Source organism: Tamandua tetradactyla, chromosome 2 (assembly GCF_023851605.1).
Source record: "Tamandua tetradactyla isolate mTamTet1 chromosome 2, mTamTet1.pri, whole genome shotgun sequence".
NCBI lineage: Eukaryota > Metazoa > Chordata > Mammalia > Pilosa > Myrmecophagidae > Tamandua > Tamandua tetradactyla.
In genome coordinates, this window is record NC_135328.1 from 83,804,451 (window position 1) to 83,824,708 (window position 20,258).

The window sequence follows — 20,258 nt, forward strand, 5'->3', positions numbered from 1 at the left end:
CACAGTCACGGGAGTGATTGTTTTCTCTAGGCTAGACTAACATTTAATTCTTTCAATTTAAACAATGAGGCCAACATTGAAATATTCCAAGAGAGCCAGAGACCAGTTAAATGTGGTTGCCCTATTACCCTTTTATCTTCTACTCAAAACCACATTATACAACGTTACAACATTCCAATTTTATTGCATGGGTTTTAACTCACAGTTTATGACATAAATTCTTTTCCCCATGCCTGAGCATATATGGACATGCCACATTTCTGAAAGGTAGTAATACAAGTTTCCAGGAGTTAGATTTTTTCTATACAAGAGAAAAGTATTCTGGACCTGTATATACTATCTTCGGTTATAAAAGTAATTTGCTATGATGCTATCACTTCACACTTCCATTACTTCATTCGAGATAACTTTAATAGATAACTTTAATAGATAGAATCCATGATTTTCTATAGCATCATTATATGTTATTTTATAGTAAATAGGCAAAACTTTTGAACAAAGTTTTCCTTTAATTTTGCCATATGTGATTTTTTTTCAATTCAGAATTTTTATATTGAAACAGATTCTTTTGGATTCTTTACACATTTTCTTCTTTCTTCAGAAATATTTATTGTTTTAAAAGCTGGAATTTAGCTGTCAGTCATTCATATGCTATGTTATCTTTTTTTTGCTTGTTTTCATTTTTCTCAGCGTTATTTGAAAACTAAGAAAGAGCTTTTTCTTTATCATTTTATTTCCTATGAAATTCATCCCGTAGTTTACACTTCCAATGTTACTTTAATGGTGCTCTAGCAGTTTTGTTCTTTTCAATATTTTAAACGATTTTCAATTATACAAGTTCATCAATTCAGTTTTAGTTCTTAAATATTTGGGGATTTCCCATATATCTTTCTGCTATTAATTTCTAATTGAATCCCATTGTGTTTTGTGGACATGCTTTGTATGACATGAACCTTTTTAAATTTACTGAGATTTATTTTTTTTTTGGCACATATTCTGCACTTTCTGCTGTGTTTTTTTTTTAATTTACTGATTTTTTTTTTACAATTCCTTTATTTCTCCTTTTTTGGCCTATTATTTATAAATCTTTATTTTTTACTTTAATAGTTTATAGTATGCATCCTTAGTTCATTACAGGATACCTTCAAGTGATAATATTCTACATCTGACATTGCACAAAAAACTTACATTAGTAACTTCCATTTTTCCCCTCTTGCCCTTCCTGCTATGGTTGTCATATATTTTCCTTTCATATATATTATAAACTTCTCAGTCAATGACTATTATTATTATTTTTTTATGCTATATGCCCAGGGTCACATTTCATTCTTTTTTCCATGTGAGTATCCCTTATTGCAGCACCGTCTGTTGCATTTTTGTTTGTTTGTTTTTTCTTGCTTTGCTTTGCTTGTTTGTTGTGGAAAGTGCATGGGTCGGGAAATCAAACCAGTCTCCCGCATAGCAGGCGAGAATTCTACCTCTGAACTACCCTTGCACCCCCTGATGGCTATTATTTTTTTTAAGCCGTCAATTTTTTTTAAAGATATTTCAATAACAAGAAGGATATACAGACATACCCATGGAGTTAACATTTCTAGTGCTCGTCATTATTTTGGTGTCATTTTCCTCCTGCCTACAACAAATGCGTTGTGGCTGTGGTGCATTTCTGATGCAGGCAGGTGTAACCATTTTTTGAAGTAATTTTTGCTGAATATGAATTCTAGATCAACAACTGTTTTCTTTCAGTACTTGATAGATGGTGTCCACTATCTTCTCACATTGTTCCTGAAAAGTGACCTGATGCCATCCTTGTTTTTGTTCCTGGATATCTAATGTGTATTTTTTCCTTTCCTCTGGTGGCTTTTAAGATTTTTGCTTTATCACTGGTTTTGATTATGGGGTGTGTTGATATAATTGATATTTCTTATGCTTGGGAGTCAGGGAGCTTCCTGGATCTATGAGTTTATCGTTCTTATATTTGGAAATTTTTGGTTATTAGTTCTTGACATAGTTTTCTTTCACTACCCCTACTCATTTCAGGACACCAATTCCACATGTGGTAGACTGAAGTGTTCCTATAGTTTAGTGATGCTCCTTTCATTTCTTTATTTTAATTTTGTTTTCTCTCTCTTTTTTTTTTTATGATTTCTATCGTATGTCTTCAGGCTTACTGACCTTTACACATTTTCACCTCTAAAATTTCTGTTTGAGTCTTTTTTTTTTTACATTTCTTCTTCTCAACTAAAATTTTTGGACATATGGAATACAGTTATCATCACTGTTTTATTGTACTTTTTGTTAATTCTAATATCTGTGTCAGTTTTGGGTTGGATTTGATTAATCAATATTTCTCCTTATTTTAGATTGCAGATCCCTGCTTCTTTGCACACCTGGTAATGTTTGATTGAATGTCAGATCTTGTGAATTTTACCTTTTGGAGTATGAGATAATTTTTTATTCTCATAAATTTTCTTGGGATTTATTCTGAGTACAATTAAGTTACCTGGAGAAAGTTTTATAACTTTCAGGCCTTCTAGGGTTTGTCAGGAGAGATAGGAGCAGTGCTCAGTCTAAGGCTCATTATTCCCAATTTCTGAGGCAAGACCCTTCTGCGCATTCCATCCAATGCCCCTTGAATATTGCAGTTTTCCAGTCGGGGGTTAATGGAACAGGCACTTTTCTCAGCACTGGGTGAACACCAGCTACACCTACTGCTTATCTTTTGGGAAGCTCTTTCCTCAAACTCTGGTAGTTTTCCCACACGCTTACACTGATAAGTACTTGGCTGAATACTCATGGCGAACCCTCTGTGGATCTCCAGAGTCCCCTCTCTGTGCAGCTTTTCTCCCCTCCAATATTCAGTCTTGCAAACTCTAACCACTTTGGACTCCCCGGAATCTCGACTGTCTCCTCCACTCAGTGAACCTGCCAGGGCCCACCTGTGTTTTGCCTTTCTTTGCCTTTCAAGGTAGCAATCTGAGGCAATATATGCTCTATCTCATTTATTTTCTTTCTCTCTCAGGAGTCCTTATCATTGTCTAATATCTATAATTTGAGACCGTAATTTCGTATAGTTGTGTTTTTTTAATGGCTTTTTCAAGCTGGAATGTAACTCCATTTGTTCAATTCTGCCTGGGAAAGAAGCAGAAGTCTCCATCAACTGACTTTTTTTTTTTTTTATAAGAATTTTGGATCGTTTGGCAAATTTGCATGTCATCCTTACGCAGGGGCCATGCTAATACTTGATATCATTCCAATTTTAGTATATGTGCTGTAGAAGCGAGCACGCTATCAATTGACTTTTAATATTATTGTAGAACATCCAAACATAGCATACAAAGTAATAATAGAGAGATCTTAATTATTTCCCTCCCTCTTTCCAATTACTCTGTCTACCATATCTTCTGTAAGGAAGTCAGAATGTGTCCTTGTTTCTCTTTTTATGTATTGGTGCACATAAACAGATATTTTTGCTATAATTCTCTATTTCTAAGTGGGATCATTGCAACTTTCTATTTTCAGTGATTAATATGTCTTTGGACATCTAAATTATTATTTTTTAATTGCAAAGTATTTGATTTTATAGATATACCTTGATTGTGTATTTTTATCTTTACCTATTGAGTAATGATTACAATGTTTTACTATTGCAAACACAATTATAATGCATACTCATATTGAGAAACTAAGATTAGATATGATACAGACATGAAATGCTCAAGAAAGGCTATTTTGTGGTTTTCTAGCAAGGGATTTGTGCATGATAATTTTTTTTAGTGATATTATCAAATTGCCTTCTAACGTATTTCAAATATTTACCCTCAACCCAACAGTGTATCAGAGTACCTTCTTCCTTGCATTCTCCCACTGATTGTTTAACATTTGCCGTTTTTGCCAATATAAAGTACAAAAGTGGTGTTAACACTTGTTTTTAGTTTTCGTGATTACTTGTAAAAATGACTATCTACTACTTGCTTGGATTTCTTTATTTTCAACCATTAGTTTTTATCTTTTGCCTATTTTCCATTGTGCTACATTGTGTTTTTTTTTCCTTACTGATTTGTTGAAGATATTGTATAGGCTTGATATTATATTTTTTTCTATTAAATGTTACAAATAGTTTTCTGGAATGTCATTTTGTTTTCAACTTAGCTAACGATGTCTTTTTTCTTATACATATTATAATTTCCTTGATGTAAAACTTGTCAACACTCTCCTTCATGTCTTCCAGGTTTGGAATGTTCCTTTGGAAGGGCTTTAACTTAAAGGCCTTTAACTTTAACACTGTAAAAGTAATCATTTATACCTTCTCACAATTGTATGATTTCCTTTTCTTTTTTCTCTGTAATATGTCTTTGTACATGTGTAGAGACAGAGGGTTTTTGAAATGGGTGACAATATTCACAGCATGATTTGAATAAACAACTATTGTCCTCTTAATTAAAACAAGCTTAGCACAAATTAGATTTTGATGCAGGCATTATTATTCTCCCAGATTATTCTATTTTTAAAACTTAATTCCTAGTTTATGGATAATGCTATATAATATTTTTATATATTTTGATAGGGGAAACTCCTTTTCAGTGTTTTTTTTTTTTCAAAAATCTCATGGAGATTTTTATGTTCTTGTCTTCCATGGGAACACTATAAACCTTTCAGGTACATAATAAATCTTTTGATATTGTTTTTATAGAAGATTATGAAAAGAATTGATTTCTCTATAATACTCAGTAAGGACATGCAAAATCTGAAATTAAAATGGAAATATAGTCACTTGATTTGTTTAGATCTTTCTCTAGCACATTTCTTTTTAATCATTCTTGATAATTTAATTATTTTGTGACTACTATGAATAGAATACTTTTTTCCATTATATTTTTTATTTGCCTATTAACAGTACTAAGATACACTGGTACTAGCCTCTTGACAAACTGCATCTTGAGCAGTTTCTTATTAGTTTGTATAGCTTTTTAGATATCTATCCTAGAATTTCTGCTAAGCACATACATTCAATAAATAATTCAACAAATGGCAGTTTTTCTTTTCCTTTTTAGTTTTTGCGTCTCTTCTAATTTTGATTCATCCTATACATGAATTCCTATTCTAATTTGTGACCCCTACTCTTTTTTCATAGAAGTGATACGTGACATCATAGGGTTTTTCAAACAAATATCAATTCCTAACTTCGAACTTGAGTAAGATTGGACTCCTCACATGCCATGTGATTTACTTTGACCAATGAAAATGATGAGTGTCACTTCCTAGTCAAAGGCTTAAGAATCAGATGGTGGATTTCCATGTGATCCTTTGTCTGCAACTCTGACTGTAGAAGCATGTTTTGAAATGGAGCTTCTGCCAGCCTGATTTCCGAAGTGAATATGATGAGCAGATCTCTATGATGAACAGGAAACATGAACAAGCAAAACACACTGTCATGGACATTGAGATACTTGTGTTGTTTTAAAAATGTCCAACTTACCATATAACATTAATGCTACTTATAATATTAATTAGTATTAAAAGTTGGGTGCTGCCATAATGAAAAAGTAATATGTGCAACACTGAGGCTAGGAAATAGGCAGGGAGAAATTGATATTGGGGGCTGGAGTGACAAAAGTCATAATGTGTAGTGGTGGAACATTTGATAAACTGTCTCCTGCAATAGCATCTCTGATGAGCTAGCAAGATTTAGTCAAAGATGTAGGAAATAAGAACATTAGTAGTATATATTGGTTACTCTTTCCTGTATTTGATAAGCTATAATAAGAAAAAAACAAACTTGCAAAATATTAGCCAGGTGTTTTTTAATCAGGAGAACCCAGAAATGTAGGAACTGTCAGGTTGAAAGAAGTCACTGATTCTCAACTCTAAACAGTAAAAGATCAAAACCTTTGCATACCAAAGACCAATTTGAATTCAACCTCAAAATAAGTCCCAAATCAAGGGTGTGCAAATCACACTATTTTAAAAGCATACCTATGAGAGGTTAATGTGGTCATCAGTAATCCTTATAAATGCACAAAATGATCAAGGAAAAGATAACATGGGTATCGTTCTATCAGTGAATCTAGATAGACTAAAGGTACTGACAGTTAAGTCTAAAGAGGAAAGGTGTGTCTCAAAATCAATTGTGAGTGTGTCTATTGGGTAATCGGAATTGACTGATATCAAATGGATCGAGGATGACTAAGTTTTACGGAGTTGTATGGCTGCAAGAGTTGTAAACTTTAACTGGGAGAGATTCTATCTGTTCAATATTAAAAACCACCTTTGGGCCACCAAAATTCCATAATCCAGGAAAGCAGCTGAGAAAGTTGATCACTCCCCAAGAGCAGTCTTGCAAAACCTCTCCAGATACGGGCAAGAATAATAATATAAAAGAAAGGTTATCAATGAAGTTGGAGCCAAGATAGCCAAGGGCTTAAGAACTACTTTTAGGAAGTGGAACCAAGTGCCAATGAAAGCGCTTTCCCACCACCAGGGTAGAATACCATTGATATAGCTGCTTTGTAGAATTTCCAAATTGCTTTGGGCCAGTGACTAGAGAATAGTTTCCTTTCTTCTCTTTTCTGGATAGAGATGTTTATTTGGATCGTTTGATCCTTTTCTATAATTGCCTATCTGGAGTGTGGGGTATAGATGACTTGTCATTTTGGTCCAGGGTTTCCAGACCAAGAGGAGCACATACTGGAATTTTAGTCTAATGCAGTGATTAGACTGGACTTTGGGGTTGTCACCATTGGAAAGGGGACAAGTATCATTTGCTTGCAGAAAGGAAAAGCAACCATGTATTTGTGCCCAGAAAGGTTGATTATGATAACTATTAGGCACATTTTTTTAAATGTCAGCTCTTTTATTTTGGGCACAAAGTAAGATTGTTCTCTTTGTGCCCTTTGTTCTCTTACTCTCAAGATCACTAACTTGACCTCATGCCCGTCACTTCCAGATAGAACTTTAGGGCTCAATGTTTACTTTTACATGCTCCCTTTTTCCTACTTTGATGATAATGGAAACAGAGAAAAAAGAAAATTCCAGCAGTCCATGTCCCTGAGAGCAAAGATGAGCAGAGACCTTTAGGTGGCCTGTGATAGATATGTAGTGTGAACAAGAACTGCACTTATTTTGCTGCTAGTATTTGGAGATTGTTTTCATTCCACATAGTCTAGCTTGTGTTGACTGATAAATCAGGTTTACCTATATCTGATTCCTTTTTTTATTGCTTTTAATTAGAGATATCATGGGTTTATAGAACAGTCAAGCACAAAATTCCCATACACCACCCTATTGACACCTTCCATTGTTGGGGTACATTTATTACAATTGATGAAAACACATTTTAATAACAATACTATTAACTATAGACCATGTTTAAGTTAGAGTTGATTGTGTAGTACAATTACATGGATTTTTAAAAAACTTTTATTCTATTACCATATATACAACCGAACATTTCCTCTTTCAATCACATTCAGATTTCAGGGCTGTCATGTTCACAGCGCTGTGCTACCATCAGCACCTCCGTTACCAAACAGTGCCATCACTCCAAATAAGAACTCGGTGCATTTTAAGCCTTAATTTCCTGTTCCTTAACCACTCCCCCTCACTGTCCCCTGGTAAACTCTATTGTAGATTCTGAGCCTACAGGTTGCTTGTTCTAATTCATATCTCTGATATCACACAATATTTATACTTTTGCACCTGGCTTATTTCACTCAACATGGTGTTTTCGAGGTTCATCCATGCCGTATGCATGGGGACTTCATTTCTTTTTATGGATGAATAGTATTCCATTGAATATATATATATATATATATATACACCACATTTTTTAATCCATTCAATGGATGATGAACACTGGTATTGCTTTCATTTTTTGGTAGCTGTGAATAATGCCACTATGAACACTGGTGTGCAAATATCTGTTAGGTGCCTTCTGTCAATTATTTTGGGTACATAACTATAAGTGGCACTGCCGTGTAATACGGTAATTCTATACTTAACTGAGGAACCACCAAACTGTCTTCCACAATAGTAGCACCGTTTTACAGTGCCACCAACAATGAATGATTGTTACTGTTTCTCTGCGTCCTCTCCAATGCTTGGAATTTTACTGATTCTTTTTTGTTAATGATTTTCAAAAACAGTCTCACCGGTGTCTTTGGAGCTCTCTTTCCCATGTGTAGGTTTAAATTTTCACGTCTCATAGTTTTTTTCTTATTCTTTAGTGAAACGAAACTGTATAGATCTGCTATTTACCCGTATGTATTATGAACAAATTGCCTTTGGTACCATCCATTTTCCACTTCTAAATGATTACAATCACTTTCTCATTTTGAGGTCAGGAAGTATATCTAGTTGTCTGTATTTATCTGACATTTACTTAATGTGTCTTTCTAAATTGAGGTGGAAGATTATTCCCTCTCCAATGCCCAACTTTCTCACAAAAATGGGGAAAAATGTTCTGCTTCCAGGTGTTTTACTGCTTATGTGACTATTTACATGATTTGTAGTTAAATTTCCTTGTATATAGAATAAAATAATGCTGACCTTACAGGTTGGGAAGACTGAATGAAATAGCAAAGGTCTGTCATAATATATAGTACAATGCCCATTTTTGTGGGTTCAGTTCATTATTGTTTATTTGTCAAAGTCTATTGCATTCACAATTTCTATAATCTTATTTATTTTTCCTGTTTACAATTGAAAAAGTTACTTTACTAAACTTTCTTATATTGTCTTCCTTTTTTTTTGCAAGTATAGCCCTGAGGATTTGGGAAGTAAATTCATTAGAGTGAAATTCTGTAGTTCAGTAGTTCTCGAGCAATCTTTTTGCTGCTTAATAACTGAATAAAATAACATTCAATATATTTTAATCTTTTTAAAAAATATTTTAGAAAAGTTTTAGAAAAAAAATCTGCATTAAATGAACCCTTCAGATTTTTACTTCAAGATTCTGGGACCCAGAATAAATAGAGCAGGTAGCCGCTTCCCTGAGAATTGAGCCTTAACAAGGTTTATTTCTGTCTGGGTTCATTACACATTACACAAGGACGTCCAAGGAAATGTCAAATGAGATCTTTTAGTTTTCATTGGGATAAAATTAGACTGAGTCTGATGAGCCAGAGGAGTGCGATTGAGGGCCCTGGGCACGAGCTTCACAACGTGGTGTGCCCACAGATTTATCCGCAGAGCATTTCTCCCGGGATTCTCAAGCCAGCTGCCAAATTTACCACTTGGTATCTGAGCTGTGTCTCTCCATGTGACTTTCTGCTTATCCTGGCTATGCTTCTAGCTTTTTTTATTTTTTTTTTTTGCACTCTGCTGGTTATCTTGGCGAATGTGCCCCCAACTTCCCCAATAATCTGATTCCCTGGCTTCCACTCACAGACCCTCTGTTGAATCCAACCTTAATTTGACACTATCCTGAACTTGGTCATTGGTTTCCTCCCTTAGGGAAAGGCCTTTTTCCCAGGCAGTAGCCAGAATCTTAACACCGCCAACTCTTCTCTGCTGGATATTATTAATTGTAAGAATTTGCTCTCCCATTTCTCTCTCTCTCTCTCTCAATCTCTCTCTCTCTTTCTCCCCTAACCATAATAATATTCACTCCCATTCCCATGTAAATTTCACTCCATTGAAACATGTTCACCACTAACATAGACGTCCCTTTATCATTTGACCAATTTTGACCAAACACCATTTGACTATTATTTATGTCCAATTTGAATTTGGATAACAGAATTTCCATCAAGTTTTTCTTGATAAAGACTTGGAAATATATAGGTAAGTTCTTCTTTTATCTTTCACTCCTCCTGATCACTCTAACCCCACTCAACACATTTCTCAAGTCATCTTTGATACTGCCATCATTAAGCATTACCACTAATATTTTTAGCTCAGGTTTTGTCAACTTCAGCATTATTGACATTTTAGGCTGAGTAAGTCTTTGTTGTAGGGAGCTGTTATGTGTATTGTAGGAAATTTAGCAGCATCCCTGGCCTCTACTCACTAAATGTCAATAGTAGCTCTTCTCCACCTCCCAAACCTCATCCCACCCCCTCTTTTAATCCCTACCTCCTGTCCCCAGGATTGCTGAACAAAAATATCTCCAGACATTGTCAAATGTCCCATTTGCAAAATTGCCCCCTAGCTGATGAATTCTTGAGTCAATGAATTCCTTTTGATATACATAAAGAGAATATGTTAGGTGGTTATGGGACTGTCTGCAAGAGGCACCTCAAATTCCTTATTGGCTTTCCTCATTTTCTGATGATCATATGAAGATTTCAAACACCGAATTGGATACAGAATTTCCCTGCATATGCCTCCAAATGGACAGGTTGAGATTTGAATACCAATATCCATATCTGCAAGGATCAACTACCCAAGTTAAAATCTAGTCTTCGGCAGCTGTAGAATTAACAGTTTATTCCCTTCTAGTTCTCGAACACTCTGCTACATTTTCTAATTAGAGAATTCTATTTGACTATAAGAGAGTGATTGCAGTCATAAAATAAATTCTACCATATGTGTTCTTTATAATGAAAAAATAGTTACTTGCTTTTTTAAAGCAACTTCTCAGATGAATTGATTTTGAGCACATGTCAAAGTTTTATTTCAAACTTGCCTGCAAAAGAGAAAGCTTAGATTTCTCATTTGGTACATTTTATAGGAAACTAAAGTGTACAGACTATATTGTCATCTATATAAGAAAGAAATATCAAGTTAAAAGTCATTTGGTTCCAGGAGAGCAAACATCATGCATGAAACCTTTGTAGAATCTTAGAATACTAGGTGTTCTTAAGAGTCAACAGGAGTGATGTTGAGCCTCTCCAAGATGAACAATTAGTTAAATCCCTTTACCCTTTAATGTTGAACCCCCTTCTCAACATGAAAAAGTCAGAATGGGTGTTGCCTAGAGATTCATATAGATTGAGAGAGGGATCAAAGGAGAAGGAGGAGGTATAACAGAGAAAATAGGATTTAACAAATAAGTGTGACTGCTGAATCACTATATTAGTGTTTCTTCTGGTCTCCAATTGGAGCTGGTAGAAGGAAAAATCTGACATAGTGGAATGGCAGTCTATGACAAACTCTGGGATCTGTTCTGTAACTATTTATTGAACTGTGTTTTGAAAATTATTGCTTTTTTTTTTCCTTTGCTTTGCATATAGGTTATGTTTTACAATAAAAAAATTAAATAAATAAATACAAAAGAGTATTTGGCTCATTACAACACTGATGGTTCGCTGGATGGGTAAAATCTAACTTCCCTGAAAAAAATGTAAACTCATCAAAATAGATCAGAAATGTTGGCTATTTTCCAGAAGGATCTGTTAACAATATCATTAAAACAAAGTTCTGCTTTTGACATTGTTTTTAAAGTTTGAAAGAAAATTTTCCCCTCATACTGTCTGTCTTTTGAGAAAGGATTGTATGCAGAAGACAGATGCAAGAAAGGTGGGAAATATTGAGTGTGTCTCTTTCCTGAGGCATGTTTCTGTCCAACCTAACCTTTGTTTCTCATTCTCGGATCTACCTCTTTCCTTTCTAGCATTTTCTTTAGACCACCACCAAGGGATTCTCTACTCACTCTTTTGGAAATCCCTTCCCCGCAGAGCTTCGTATTGTGCCAGGATTTACCCTTCTCCCTTCAGTAACGGATTTCCCTAAGTCTGAATCAATAGTAAGGTTCCATGTCTTCCAGCAGACACACACAGTGAAATTCCTTTTGAGACATTTTCAATGATGTGGAACTAGGAGAACCTTGCTAATCCTGAAGGTAGGCTTTTTCTCCCATGCAAATATGCACACACACACACACACACACATGCACGCACCTGCACACTCCTGAAAGAACAGCAGTTCTTAAAGCCTGTAATGTCTTTTCTAAATTCTTTTCATCTTATTATCTTCAAAGCTTCCCAACCATAGCTTGCAACTCTGTGTTCCTTCTCATTTCCACTTCCTTCATTGAAATTGTACTCTCTCAGAGCCATTAGAAATAAGACTGGTTATTTTACTGTGATATACTTCTCTCATAACTACTGTATGACTGTGCTTGAATATTAATACTTTAATGGTTTAGTTGAGATCATCGGCAAGAAAACAATGCTCCTTATCTTTGGATTAATGATGGCAGGGTTTTTTCTTCTAGTGCATTTTTAAAATGGTGATGTCATAAACATGCAGTTAAATGTACAAATATTAACTATAGTTCAATGAATTTTTATAAGTTGTTTGGTGTTTCAGTCTCATTTTGTTTCTTAAGAACTCCTAAGTACATAGCTTTTACTAGAGCTCCCTCTTTTCATAATCAATGCTTATTTATATTTATTCCTAATATTCACACACATCTTTGTTCTATATTGCTTCTTTTATTGCATTTTCTTCCTTTTAGATTCTACATCCTTCTCCCTGAAACTCACTCTTTAGTGGTTCTCTCATCAAAAGTCCATATATGTAAAGCCTTCTTATTCTCTGTTTCCTGGAAATGGCTTTATTTTGATTTTGTTTTTGAAGAACAGTGTACCTAATTATAGATGGTAAATATTGTAGGCTTTGTGTGCCACATATGATCTTTGTTGAATGTCCTTCCTTCTTTTTCTTTTGACAATCTTTCAAAAATGTAAAAATCTATTTTCAGCTCAAGGGTCATACAAAATAGACTGTGGCCTATAGTTTGCCAACCTCTAGTTTAGAGTGCCCTTACTTACCTTATTTTCCCACAGAATGGGTATTATCTACTTTTTCTATTGTATTCTAGTCCGATTAAAATTCGTGTTGTTCTTTTCCCAAATACAAATTCTTGAAGAGTAAATAAAATGTATCTTCCTGCTTCACATACTCAATTCTTAGGAAATTTTATGAGTTAATGCAGCCTGAAAAAGGCCCTGAAGTTATGAAAAATTGCAATATTTTCTAAGAGGCTTTGGGGAATAAGATGTGGTGAGAAAGTAGACAAGAATAGACACAAAATTTTTCTCATAAAACAGTGAAATTTATTTAAAAGGAATTTGGGTATTTAGTATATCTATTCTTTTAACTAGTCCTTCGCCTTCTTACTTTACTTTTATCAATTACTCTTTTTGAAAGATCCTCCACACTGCTTGGCCTTTGATTTGAAGAAATTTTTGCAACTTTCTTTCAGCAGTCATTTTGGCAAGAAGATTTTTCCAAAACTTGAGCAAGAGTCCTATTACAACTATAGTTATGTCTGCCAAAACATTTGATCATCAAGGTAGCATGGCAGTGCATTTCCTCCATAGCTATAAATTTACTGGGGGATAATTTGCTCTATCAACACATACCGTCTCTCTTGCTCTATCAGATGTTTAATCTCATCTTTCTGAAATTGGAGCCAGCAAATGTTCTAATTGTGACTTTATGCAACAACTTTAGTAACCCAGGAAAAGATCTAGTTCCTAATAAAAGATGATTCAATCTTCCTCAGCCAGGCCAAGGGGTTTTATTATTTTGGAATAATCTCTACTTTGGAAAATTCTAAATCATAGTTAAGAGACATTTATGTTTAGAGCAAACATTTCTGAGACACTTTGCAATAAATCAATAGAATTGGAGTCCAGGTTTTGTTTGTTTGTTTGTTTAGTTCAGTTTTTGCAGCTCTGTTTCATAATTAAAAAATTCTTGGGTTTGCTTGTAGGTATTAGGTCATGCAAGCCTCTCCTGGGGAGGCCTGGTTTTCTAGAAACACACATGACTTGTTTTGTATGCACTAGTTCAGGATTCAGATAATCATGTATTGAAGAGTGATGCCTGCCATTAAAACTACGGGTGCAAGACCCAGCCTGTCACCATTAGCATGAATACATGAAGGGGAAATAATGTAAGGAATTCTATTGTGGGTGCTGATCAACAACTAAATTTTAATGGATCAAACTAGTTTTATAGCTTGACAGTGTAACATCTGGAAATCTGTTTATAAACAGAAAGACAAAATAATCAGAAAACCTGAATTTTAACTGAGTTCTCCCCATACACAAGAGCTTCCCTCCCAGACTGGAGCTTATCTTCTGCTTATGATTATGCATTTTTAAACATGAAACTCTTTTCATGTTCAAACTGTATTGTTTGACACTAAGTATTTTTTCATATCTCATTTATTGATCCATAGGGAGAAAGATAGGATATTTAGATATGAGACAAGGAAAGCACATCTTTAAGCTTCTCTTTGAATACCATCTTGCAACATGGCTGAGCACATGAATTTGAAACAAATACTATCCTAGAGCATTTTGTAGAGCAGACCCTGTTTGTACATTTAGAGACAAATATGTAAAAATATGTGCCTATGTAAGCTAGATGGTTCTTTTTCACACTGTGCATGTTTTGCTTTTATCACAATGTGTATATTTTGTTTTACAGCTATAACATATGAAGAGGCTATTCAACAATTGAAGTAGAAAAGCATATTTTTCTCTTTCGAGATAGGTAGGTCTCCAGGAGGGGAAACAGTGAAATGTTAGCTGAGGCTTTCAAAAAACTACTGCAGGCTCTGAAGTAAATTGATGATTCATTGAAAGAGTCGCAAATCATAAATTAATTACCTTAAAGACATACAGCTCTGCAGCTTTAAGAAAATTAAATGATTTTCTATCTGCTTCCTTTTATGAGCCAAAACACAGCTGATAAAAGAAAAGAAATGAAAATGAAGTACTTTAAAAGTGAAATACTTAAGGTCAAGAAATGGGGATAGGGAGTACAAAATTATCTCTTCCACAAGGTAGTGAGCAAAAGTGTTGCTTACATTTAACTTTAAAACAAGAACTCCCACATTTTTAGTATATCCCTTGAAGAAGACATTTTCTTTAATCCTGGATACAAAACAGGAAAAGTGAAAAGCCCATCTCTGGATGCCTTAATGAATCATTTAATTAAATCGTACTTGTAACAAATTCCCTGGTTCTAAGCTAAACCCTGAACTTGTGCTGAATAGAAAGTATAATAACAAAGATTCCATTATCACTTAGAATTATTGCCTTCTGTTTCCCCATCCAATGCACTCAAACAACTTTAATTTGAGAAAGAAAAGTCAGAACTGGTAGAGAACTAAGCTTGGCAAATCCATACCGAAGAAGCGGTTTAATGTAAATATTTCTGTCAACTGCAAAGACTTTAGTTCAAGTCTGAAATAGCTAAACATATGAACCTCATTGAAATGAAACTTATAGTACATGGTTTATCATTAAGATCAATAATCATAATAGTAGCTACTCTGTGTCAGATTCTTCTGAGAGGTCCTTTACATATATTTCCTCATTTAATCTTCACATAACCCTGTAATGTAGGTATTATGATTTTCATTTTATGAATGTGAGGGTACTCTCAGGAAGGTAAGTGACTTGTCCAAATCCCCACAGCTGGTCATTGGCAGAGTTCCCACTACTCATGCATTCTATAAGCAAGAAATGAAATCCCACAAGGTTACATGAGTGACCTCTGCTCATTTGATTATTTAACAGAAGAACTGAGAATAGTATCCTGGTCCTTTGAATTTCTTCCCAGTGTTCCTTCTATTATTCCACACCTTACAACATTAGTGCTGCAGCCTGAAAAATAAATGATCCCTTCAGTTGAACGGAATACAAAAGCTGAAATTTCTGGAACCTGAAGTCTCAACTCATAAATCTTTTAACAACCAAGAAACTAATATTAGTTATAAAATATAATGTAAACTCTTCTTAAATTCATTCGAAGTTATGCTTCAGTTGACCTATCTTTCATCCAATGGCTAAATTAGGGGAGTCTATAATATTTTTTAACAATTTTACAAGTAGCATTAAGTTTTCAATGGAAAAAAAGGTGCTTTCTTTTTCCTCTTTTTGGAAGACAACATTCTGTGGTTAAAAGGAAGGAATAAACTGTCTGTACTTCGTAACTTTTATGCAATGTGTAGCCTAATTAAATTCAGTCAGACAAAAAAGCTCAAAGTGCAGTCCTGTCCACCCTGCCCTCACCATTACCTCTGGAACACAGAACACTTAATGTATCGGAATACATCAACCAGGGGAAAAACAGGCATGCGTCCCAACATCCAAACAGGAAGACTAAAACCCCGGTCCCTTACAGGAAGCTCAATAGTTCAAAAATTCTCTAATAAAAAGAACTAAAATGTTTATTTAAAGACAAAGATTTCCCGTTGCAAACTCTACTCTGAAGCCTAACTTGTATACCCATTTTGATCTCAGTTTAGTACTGCTTGTCTAAGTTATATTGTCATATTCAATATTATCGCTGTTGTATATATCCATTGCTGATGAAATTGAGTAAGCCATAGCTTCACATTTTAACATCTGTCTGCCTAACACAGAGTCAAGGATCCCAAAATTCCTAGAAGATCGTATTGATTAAGAAAAATAGAGTATAGCAAACTTCAGACAACTAGTGGAGGGGTTTAGGTTTTTATATTTAGCTATTCTCAAAGGTTCCACCTCAAGTAATTCATTCCAAAATTAGTAATGCTAAGCACTCCCATGCAGCAGACCCCAAATGGAGAACAACCCTACTTTTGGCCAAATAGTGGAGAAAGAATAGGACTAATAATTAGGACAAATGGAAAAGCAGTATTTTGTAAGAACAGTCAGGTCAACGATTACTTCTGTCAGTAGTAGTAACAATTGAATGCCATTATTGTAAAGCACAGGATTTATTTTAAGCCCTCATCAGAAGAGAGGTTTATTGAGCCATCTCTCTTCCTGTCTGGGTTCTTGCATGAGCTGGAAATTTCTCTTACATTTGAACTTTGTTATTAAGTTATTTACAGTTTTTCATTGAGACTTGAAATAGACTTTGAGACCTTTGAAGAATATGGTAACCAAAGACCAGATGTAGGTTAATCACCATAACTGCAATGAACAAAACCATAAACCATACGTTTTAAACGTTATTTGACCAGTAGAGTTTTGACATTTAAACTTATTCTTTTTCTTGATTCGCTTTAAAATAAATGAACAAAACTTTTTGGCAAATTAACTAATTTGAACCAAGTTCATAGTACCCCTGGAAGAAATGAAATTGTGTTGGTACCTTAGTGGAAAATTGCCCTATGACTGTGATTACAATGAATGAAGTCACAGTTCTGTATTAGTTCTAATTGAATTTATTAGTTCTAATTCTATTTACTCTCTTGTAAAAAGTTTTCATAAAGAACATAGCTTAATAGTTTTCACTTCATTATCCTATATCCCATTTTTCAGATTAATTAAAAACAAAACTGAAGGTCAGAGAGGTGGGAATTTGCCAGAAGTCATACAGCTAAGAAGCAGTAAAACTTGAGACTAGATTTTTCTGAATTCAAGCCCATTGATCTTACTACATATATGAATTTAGAAAAAATTGTGAAAATTGATTATATTAATTCCATCATGCTTCTAGAAATTAAGGCTTGTCCCTACTAAGTCTGTGATCAGAGCATACTCTTATACGTAAAGAAGCAATTCGTTTTGAGAATGAATTTCTTAACAGCAACTTAATTAATTTTCCTTCCTTATTATTGACATTACCTGGCTTCTTAACCTTATTCTTCAGCCAGTATATAATCAGTCACTAACAGAATATATTTAATTACACAAGTAAGAGGTGAAAAGACATAGAAGAGAGTAAAATATTAACTTCATAAAATGAGGTGAACAGAGAAAAAAGACTATCATCAAAAAGTCACAGCAGAAGCACAATTCAAAAAAAAACCACACTGAGTATTTGCACATTCAGTAAATGAAAAAAATATTCATGGTTCTCTATTAAGCACTATAGAAACAAAATCAATTTTAAAACATGATCTGGAAGTCAGAAAGCTAATGATCTAACTGAAGAAAAAATATGAGTGTGTATATCAAATATGAGGACTATAAACACATACAATTAGTCAAGCATTAAAAAAGTATAATCAGCATTACATATTATAAGTTTTCTGACAGAATTTAAATACTTTGCACAATCTTCTTGGTCTAGCTCATTCTAGTCCCCTTATTTATATTACTATTTATCAGTTACTAATGTGAGATTATTATTCTTGATTTCCAAACTACATAGTCAGTTGCCTACTCAACACTCTATTTGGCTAATACAGGAATTCAAACTCAATCTGTCCAAAACTGGACTGATAGCTTCACCTCCAAAGCTATTCCTTCCTATCTTGTGCTTCTCATAACTGTGAACAGCATTGCCGTCTATCTAATGACTCAAGTCTGAAATCTAGATATTTCTCTGGTTGCTTAGCCTTATTTATTGAAGATACTAACACCTGGATAATTGTTTTCTTCTCCATTTAAGAGCCTAATATTAGAATCAACTAATGCTGGTGACTTAGTTCATTGTAGTCTCATCTTCCATGTTTTTTTCCTTTACTTCAAAAAAAGCCATCCATTTTCATGGTCATATTTGGATATGTCCACCATCACCTGAAATTGCTCCACTTCTGAAAAACATCTTCCCAAAGTGCCACTGTCTTATTCTGTTACCTTATTTACCACACTCTTTTCACCTCATGGTGATCTCCAATCCATCAATGCAATCAGTTCCTTCATATCTATCAGACTTCACCTATCTTCTCTTCCCAAATTATTGGTCTCAATTCTCATGAGCAATCAGTATAATCATTCTTACATATAATCTCCACTCCCTTAAGCCTCCCTTTTATTTTGCCCTCTTTGTAAAACCTCAACCCTGAATGAAGGCAGCTATTAAATTTCTTTATGCCTTCACTATAGGACTGAGTGTCAGAAAAAAAATCATTTAACTTAGTAAATTGTTATCACTTACAAACTCATGGTTGCCAATCTGAATTGAGGGCTCAGACTTACTTGGTAATGTTGCACCCTACTTTGGTATGATCTTATTTTTCATTCTCATACCTTCTTCGTTCTCCATTTACCCAGATGGTAACTCCCCTTAAAGAACGCATTGATTCCTTCCAGATAGTTCTCTGAAATTGCCTGGGTTTCTCTTCTTTTCTGGATCTCAGTCTTCAGTTTTTTCTTTCAAGTTGATAAGCTATGTTTGCAAAATATTCATTAGTTTAATCAGTCACCCCAATATAGAACTTTATAACTGCAAGTTAGGTATGTTACCGGTGATGTGTAAATGTGATTGAATGATTTAGTAGATAATGAGGGATCTAGTATCCTAGGCTAGAAATGAAGAATTTTGCTACATAGAAGTGAAACATCATGATTAGTTGTCACTTGTTTTTGCATACTGACACTAGAATATTATAGAACTTGAAAGAAAATTTTCAGAATAGTCCAGTTAACTTATTTTGTGCCATTTCTTAAAGTCCATCTAGATATACATGCTTCATTCAAGGCTAACCAGTGTGAAAGAAGTGAAGAAAATATAGCTTTCTGTAGACAGCCCTTTCATATTGTAACCTGCAACCCAATGTAGCAGAGAATTATACAACTTTTTCTTGCAAAATTGGCAAAGACTAATTCTCTACAACAAAACTTAAAAAATGTCAACAAGGACCAGAGCATATGCAGTAGCAGTTAATAGTTGGAAATAAGAGGAATTAGCATTGAAGGCTTTACACAGATACCTGCTATTTGCCCTTTGCCTGAAAATATAGTTACCCACTTTGATGACTCTTTATGCCAGAACATGTTACTAATGGGCCAAAATAGAGGTCAAGACGATACATAAAACTAGGTTTTAAGAATTTAAGCAGAACCTGATAGTTAACAGGATCTCCCAGATCAGCTTTAGAGTCACTTATTACACTTATTACTACTACACAAGACTGTAGTTTTTATTTCTAGCCAATGAAGTGACATCAATGGGAATTTTAGAAGAAGAACACTGACAGAAATTGTTAAAATCAACCCTTTTTAGAATGATGGAAGTTAATCACAGGCTTGCAACAATCTGGGAAGCATTTGTTCAAGAAAAATGCCAGATTTTTTAAGGACAGTGAGCTACATGGTGATTTAACTTTTCTAATTTCCATCTCACTCACACAAACTTTATGGTAGCTTGAAAAACTAACAACCAGCAATCATGATGAAAACCAGCAGGCTAGCAGCCACTAGAGGGTTAAGAATGGGTCTGGAGAACTTCCAAAGTCCCATCTGCAGAAAAGTTGTCATTATTTAACCTGTCTGGAAGTTCCTTGGAAAACTCCATTCACCAGGCTTGACTTTATTTGACCCTACCTTTGGCTTGCAGAAGAGAGAAGCAACTCATCACATTCAAAGGATTCACAATAATATCGACAGCAACTATTTCATCAGAACCCATGGAAG

General features: G+C 34.4%; 1 non-coding gene across 1 annotated transcript; it reads right to left on the minus strand.

Moving 5' to 3' along the window:
- Positions 1-3,182: 3,182 nt before the first annotated feature.
- On the minus strand, positions 3,183-3,287 carry LOC143675295 (U6 spliceosomal RNA). Its single transcript, XR_013171532.1, has one exon. It is a non-coding gene; the product is annotated as a U6 spliceosomal RNA (small nuclear RNA).
- Between the last annotated feature and the right edge of the window lie 16,971 nt (positions 3,288-20,258).